The following is an 8,157-nucleotide window of genomic DNA, read 5'->3' on the forward strand; positions in this document are numbered from 1 at the left end:
AATTGAGAGCATCCTGTCGGGCTGTATCACCGCCTGGTACGGCAACTGCACTGCCCATAACCGCAAGGTTCTCCAGAGGGTACGCATCACCAGGGGCAAACTACCTGCTCTCCAGGACACCTACAGCACCCAATGTCACAGGAAGGCCAAAAAGATCACCAAGGACAAGAACCACCCGAGCCACTGCCTGTTCACCCTGCTATCATCCAGAAGGCGAGGTCAGTACAGGTGCATCAAAGTTGGGACCGAGAGACTGAAAAACAGCTTTTATCTCAAGGCCATCAGACTGCTAAACAGCCATCACTAACATAGAGAGGCTGCTGCCAACATACAGACCCAAATCACTGGCCACTTTAATAAAGGTATCACTAGTCACTTTAAATAATGACGCTTTAATACAGTTTTTTACAATCACTTTGGCACTAATTTCGGAACCTTGATTTCATTTTTCAAAACTCTAGACACAAAACTCACAATCAATGATCAAAATGCAAATTCTTCAAAACTCTAACACTTTTTCCAATTGCTTGGATACAATACACATAAAGCTAAGATCATTTGTTTATTGAACTAAAATCACCAGTTCAAAATGACACAACTTAACATCAAAGTATTACCATTTCAAAATGCAATTCACACATTACATCTGAGATGACTGTCTATTAATTTCATTACAATGATCTAACTATCAATTGATACAACTGCTCAAAATAATAAGTACCTGTTGCATTACTCTTAATGCATAGTTTTATGGAAACTGACTAACAATATTCCATGTTTACATCATGAAAGTTTCAGGATAACGAGATCCATTGACACCAATTACCGTGGAACATGAAACAATTGGACTATATTATCTATGGATGTAATATTTCATCATCATTCTTTATCAGACACTGTTTCTATGGTCCCATGTACCACTTTTCCAGACCATGTTTTCAGATTTGACATTACTGTACACTCACTGGCCACTTTATTATGTACACCTCTCTAGTACTGGGTAGGACCCCCTTTTGCCTCTACAACAGCCTGAATTATTCACGGTGTTGTACGTTAAGAGATGCCCTTCTGAACACCACTGTTTTAAACAGCTGTTATTTGAGCATTTGTGGCCTTTCTGTTAGCTTGAATGAGTCTGGACATTCTCCTCTGACCTCTCTCATTAACAATGTGTTTTTGGCCACAGAACTGCTGCTCACTGAATCTGTTGTGTTTATCGCACCGTTCTCTGTAAACTCTAGAGACTGTAGTGCATAAAAATCCCAGGAAGGCAGCTGTTTCTGAGATGCTGGAATCCCCATGTGTGGCATCAACAATCATACCACGGTCAAAGTTGCTTAGATTACTCATCTTGCCTGTTCTAATGTTTGGTCGAACAACAACTAAAGCTCTCTACTCTATATACTCTATATATTGAGTTGCAGGCAGCCACATGATTCGCTGTTCGAATGTAACCTTCCTTGATGGGCTAAATCAGGTCTGTAGAGCTGATGGCATGACCTATGTCATTGTGTGGGATAATGTCAGGTTCCACCATGCTCAAATGGTGCAAGCATGGTTTCAGGCCCATCCACAATTTACCACCCTGTGCTTACCCTCATACTCTCCTTTCCTAAAACCCGATTGAGGAATTTTTCTCCACATGGAGGTGGATGGTATATGATAGGTGCCCTCACGAACAAGCCCCCCTTCTCCAGGCCATGGACGACGCATGCAATAACATCACGGCAGACCAGTGTCAGGCTGGATTCGCCATGCCCGAAGATTCTTCCCAAGATGTTTGGCTAATGAAAACATGCATTGTGATGTGGATGAGAACTTGTGACCAAATCCACAAGACAGGGTTGAGGGAAATATAGAAGTACAGTAATCAATTCTTTGTTTTGCTTTTTACAGCCAGGTGAGGACCACTGCAGTTGATGTTTTACTGTAGTTTTTTTCCTTTTTTTGTAGCTAATTATTTTTGCTTTGATTCAAAGAAACCTTTGTTGTGATTTTATTGTATTTCATCAATGCATTTCAGATTTTGTTCAATGATTCCACTGTGTCTGTAGTATTCTCTCTACTAGTCCTTTTACAGTGATGTATTTACGTGTAGTACCATAATGAAACATGTATCACATATTTTGTACTACAATATTTAATCATTGAACGAACAACTACACAGTGAAACTATCGGTATCTTGTGTGTGGGTGATCTAAATGATGGTTCCTATGGTATTTCATGATAAATGAGTTATTTGAACCAATGATTCTGTAAGGTCAAGGTTCCTTTAAAGATATGAATGCACAATGCAATGTTTTGAACATTGGACAGCCTGTGTTACAAGTGATCACCGTTTTGAGTTTTGTGTCTAGAGTTTTGAAAAATGACCACAAGGTTCTGAAATGTGTGCCAAAGGGATTGTAAAAAACTGCAACGTTTACATATCCTACATTACTCATCTCATATGTATATACTGTATTTCATACCATCTATTTGTCACGTCCTGACCAGTATAGAGGATATTTTGTTATTGTAGTTTGGTCAGGACGTGGCAGAGGGTAGTTGATTTATGTATTACGGGGTTTTTTGGTCACTGGTCTATGTTTGTATTTCTATGTGTATGTTCTAGGGTAGTTTTCTATGTGTAGGTTGGGTGCTGGACTTTCAATTGGAGGCAGGTGTTTCTAGTTGCATCTGATTGGGAGTCCTATAAATAGGTGTGTGTTTTGTTTGTCACTTGTGGGTAGTTGTTTGATAGCACTGCTTTTGTTGAGCCTGCGTCTCTGTTCCTGTCGTTAGTTTGTTTATTGTTTTTCTGTGGTGTTCTCATTGTTGTAATAAATATGTTGAGCACGCAACCCGCTGCGCCTTGGTCCCATTCTCTCTTCCACGACAGTTGTGACACTATTGCATCTTGCCTATGCCGCACGGCCATCGCTCATTAATATATTTATATGTACATATTATTTTTCCATCCCTTTACATTTGTGTGTATTAGGTAGTTGTTGTGATTTGTTAGATTACTTGTTAGATATTACTGCACTGTCAGAACTAGATTCACAAGCATTTCATTACACTCGCATTAACATCTGCTAACCATGTTTATGTGACAAAAAAGATTTGAGGTGGATGGATTATCTTGGCAAAGGAGAAATGCTCATCAACAGGGATGTACATATTTTAGAGAAAAAAGCTTTTTGTGCGTATGGAAGATTACTGAGATCTTTTATTTCAGCTATTGAAACATCGGACCAACACTTTACATGTTGGGTTTATATTTTTGTTCACTATAGATAGAGAGGTCTATAGAGCCTGTCTGCATTCCTGATTTCTTCCACCATTAGCTAATCTGTGTAATATTGACATGAACTCAAAAGCACTTTGTCCTGTTTTATGAATTGCTGTGGTGATCAATGGGCAGTTCATTACCTCTATCAGATGAACATGGAGATGAAAGTTTGTATTTGTATTTATTTTTGCAGTAAAGATGGTGATACTACTATTATACAGATTTACAATAGGACTATAGATACACAAATGCATACATCCTAATGATGTATAGATACTGTATATTAGTTTAATAGCAGGACACTGTAAAGTCCATTATTCAACTGAAGAGTATGAATTCGGCTGTTTGAGAAGCTTTGAATCCCAAGCAACCTGCCCACACATTGTTTGAAGTACAATATACCAACATAGCTGCTCTAGTAGGTCAAAGTTGTGTGCTGGAAAACCTTGGTAAAGCATTGGGTAGAGAAGGCATTCGGCTTCAGACTCTCTACTTCTAACTTAGTCATTTTTCATTTTTTCAATTTCCATGGTTTTTGGACCTGCTGATTTGTCCTTGTCTTTTGGCTTGCTCCTCAAGAAATGCTGGCGACCTTGACAGAAGCCAAACGTGAGTTGGCTTGGGGGTGTGGTTTGATTTGGGTGTTTCTTGAATCCCAAGTGCCAGGTCTCTCTCCATACAGAGACATCAGTCTCTAGCCTGTCTGTCAGAGTGCCTGGTCTCTCTCCATACAGAGACATCAGTATCAAGCCTGTCTGTCAGAGTGCCAGGTCTCTCTCCATTCAGAGACATCAGTCTCTAGCCTGTCTGTCAGAGTGCCAGGCCTCTCTCCATTCAGAGACATCAGTATCTAGATTGTCTGTCAGAGTGCCTGGTCTCTCTCCATTCAGAGACATCAGTATCTAGCCTGTCTGTCAGAGTGCCAGGTCTCTCTCCATTCAGAGACATCAGTCTCTAGCCTGTCTGTCAGAGTGCCAGGCCTCTCTCCATTCAGAGACATCAGTCTCTAGCCTGTCTGTCAGAGTGCCTGGTCTCTCTCCATTCAGAGACATCAGTATCTAGCCTGTCTGTCAGAGTGCCTGGTCTCTCTCCATTCAGAGACATCAGTATCAAGCCTGTCTGTCAGAGTGCCAGGTCTCTCTCCATTCAGAGACATCAGTCTCTAGCCTGTCTGTCAGAGTGCCTGGTCTCTCTCCATTCAGAGACATCAGTCTCTAGCCTGTCTGTCAGAGTGCCAGGTCTCTCTCCATTCAGAGACATCAGTATCTAGCCTGTCTGTCAGAGTGCCAGGTCTCTCTCCATTCAGAGACATCAGTATCAAGCCTATCTGTCAGAGTGCCAGGTCTCTCTCTGCATTTAGAGACATCAGTATCTAGCCTGTCTGTCAGAGTGCCAGGTCTCTCTCCATTCAGAGACATCAGTATCAAGCCTGTCTGTCAGAGTGCCAGGTCTCTCTCTGCATTTAGAGACATCAGTATCTAGACTGTCTGTCAGAGTGCCAGGTCTCTCTCCATTCAGAGACATCAGTATCAAGCCTGTCTGTCAGAGTGCCAGGTCTCTCTCTGCATTTAGAGACATCAGTATCTAGCCTGTCTGTCAGAGTGCCAGGTCTCTCTCCATTCAGAGACATCAGTCTCTAGCCTGTCTGTCAGAGTGCCAGGCCTCTCTCCATTCAGAGACATCAGTATCAAGCCTGTCTGTCAGAGTGCCAGGTCTCTCTCTGCATTCAGAGACATCAGTATCTAGCCTGTCTGTCAGAGTGCCAGGTCTGTCTCCATTCAGAGACATCAGTATCAAGCCTGTCTGTCAGAGTGCCTGGTCTCTCTGCATTCAGAGACATCAGTATCTAGCCTGTCTGTCAGAGTGCCAGGTCTCTCTCCATTCAGAGACATCAGTCTCTAGCCTGTCTGTCAGAGTGCCAGGTCTCTCTCTGCATTTAGAGACATCAGTATCAAGCCTGTCTGTCAGAGTGCCAGGTCTCTCTCCATTCAGAGACATCAGTATCTAGCCTGTCTGTCAGAGTGCCAGGTCTCTCTCCATTCAGAGACATCAATCTCTAGCCTGTCTGTCAGAGTGCCTGGTCTCTCTCCATTCAGAGACATCCGTATCAAGCCTGTCTGTCAGAGTGCCTGGTCTCTCTCCATTCAGAGACATCAGTATCTAGCCTGTCTGTCAGAGTGCCTGGTCTCTCTCCATTCAGAGACATCAGTATCAAGCCTGTCTGTCAGAGTGCCAGGTCTCTCTCCATTCAGAGACATCAGTCTCTAGCCTGTCTGTCAGAGTGCCAGGTCTCTCTCCATTCAGAGACATCAGTCTCTAGCCTGTCTGTCAGAGTGCCTGGTCTCTCTCCATTCAGAGACATCAGTCTCAAGCCTGTCTGTTCAGAGTGCCTGGTCTCTCTCCATTCAGAGACATCAGTATCTAGCCTGTCTGTCAGAGTGCCAGGCCTCTCTCCATTCAGAGACATCAGTCTCTAGCCTGTCTGTCAGAGTGCCAGGTCTCTCTCCATTCAGAGACATCAGTATCTAGCCTGTCTGTCAGAGTGCCAGGTCTCTCTCCATTCAGAGACATCAGTATCTAGCCTGTCTGTCAGAGTGCCTGGTCTCTCTCCATTCAGAGACATCAATCTCTAGCCTGTCTGTCAGAGTGCCTGGTCTCTCTCCATTCAGAGACATCCGTATCAAGCCTGTCTGTCAGAGTGCCTGGTCTCTCTCCATTCAGAGACATCAGTATCTAGCCTGTCTGTCAGAGTGCCTGGTCTCTCTCCATTCAGAGACATCAGTATCAAGCCTGTCTGTTCAGAGTGCCAGGTCTCTCTCCATTCAGAGACATCAGTATCTAGCCTGTCTGTCAGAGTGCCAGGCCTCTCTCCATTCAGAGACATCAGTCTCTAGCCTGTCTGTCAGAGTGCCAGGTCTCTCTCCATTCAGAGACATCAGTATCTAGCCTGTCTGTCAGAGTGCCTGGTCTCTCTCCATTCAGAGACATCAGTCTCTAGCCTGTCTGTCAGAGTGCCAGGTCTCTCTCCATTCAGAGACATCAGTATCAAGCCTGTCTGTCAGAGTGCCAGGTCTCTCTCTGCATTTAGAGACATCAGTATCAAGCCTGTCTGTCAGAGTGCCAGGTCTCTCTCCATTCAGAGACATCAGTATCTAGCCTGTCTGTCAGAGTGCCAGGTCTCTCTCTGCATTTAGAGACATCAGTATCAAGCCTGTCTGTCAGAGTGCCAGGTCTCTCTCCATTCAGAGACATCAGTCTCTAGCCTGTCTGTCAGAGTGCCAGGTCTCTCTCCATTCAGAGACATCAGTATCAAGCCTGTCTGTCAGAGTGCCTGGTCTCTCTCCATTCAGAGATATCAGTATCAAGCCTGTCTGTTCAGAGTGCCAGGTCTCTCTCGATTCAGAGACATCAGTATCTAGCCTGTCTGTCAGAGTGCCAGGTCTCTCTCCATTCAGAGACATCAATCTCTAGCCTGTCTGTCAGAGTGCCTGGTCTCTCTCCATTCAGAGATATCAGTATCAAGCCTGTCTGTTCAGAGTGCCTGGTCTCTCTCCATTCAGAGACATCAGTATCTAGCCTGTCTGTCAGAGTGCCAGGCCTCTCTCCATTCAGAGACATCAGTCTCTAGCCTGTCTGTCAGAGTGCCAGGTCGCTCTCCATTCAGAGACATCAGTATCTAGCCTGTCTGTCAGAGTGCCAGGTCTCTCTCCATTCAGAGACATCAGTATCTAGCCTGTCTGTCAGAGTGCCTGGTCTCTCTCCATTCAGAGACATCAATCTCTAGCCTGTCTGTCAGAGTGCCTGGTCTCTCTCCATTCAGAGACATCCGTATCAAGCCTGTCTGTCAGAGTGCCTGGTCTCTCTCCATTCAGAGACATCAGTATCTAGCCTGTCTGTCAGAGTGCCAGGTCTCTCTCCATTCAGAGACATCAGTCTCAAGCCTGTCTGTCAGAGTGCCAGGTCTCTCTCCATTCAGAGACATCAGTCTCTAGCCTGTCTGTCAGATTGCCAGGTCTCTCTCCATTCAGAGACATCCGTCTCAAGCCTGTCTGTCAGAGTGCCTGGTCTCTCTCCATTCAGAGACATCAGTCTCTAGCCTGTCTGTCAGAGTGCCTGGTCTCTCTCCATTCAGAGACATCAGTATCTAGCCTGTCTGTCAGAGTGCCTGGTCTCTCTCCATTCAGAGACATCAGTCTCAAGCCTGTCTGTCAGAGTGCCAGGTCTCTCTCCATTCAGAGACATCAGTCTCTAGCCTGTCTGTCAGAGTGCCTGGTCTCTCTCCATTCAGAGACATCAGTCTCTAGCCTGTCTGTCAGAGTACCAGGTCTCTCTCCATTCAGAGACATCAGTATCGAGCCTGTCTGTCAGAGTACCAGGTCTCTCTCCATTCAGAGACATCAGTATCTAGCCTGTCTGTCAGAGTGCCTGGTCTCTCTCCATTCAGAGACATCAGTCTCTAGCCTGTCTGTCAGAGTACCAGGTCCCTCTCCATTCAGAGACATCAGGTTCAAGCTCGTCAGTCAGTCTGAACTTCATCACATCATCTTGCAAGTCTCCATGTGCTGGCTACAAACATGTTTCTGTGAACACACACACAGTCACTGTTCTATTACCAATGGCAGTTACTATGTTGAAGTTTGAACAAGTCAGATAAAACCTACCCAATTATGGTCTCCCCATCGACGACCGTTGGTGAGCAGGCAAGAGGTGAGGCTGGAGGTGAGGTTTTTACCAGAGCCCCATTGATGGGCATATCAGTTTAGATCAGCTCCTGGCCCCTCATTAAAGATATCGGTTGGTCACAAACACACAAATGATGCTGATGATTGCCCCCTTGCTGGTTCTCTCTATGCTGCATGTTTGGCTGCAAACTTGACATCTC

This window comes from Salmo salar, chromosome ssa25, assembly GCF_905237065.1.
Source record: "Salmo salar chromosome ssa25, Ssal_v3.1, whole genome shotgun sequence".
Classification (NCBI taxonomy): domain Eukaryota; kingdom Metazoa; phylum Chordata; class Actinopteri; order Salmoniformes; family Salmonidae; genus Salmo; species Salmo salar.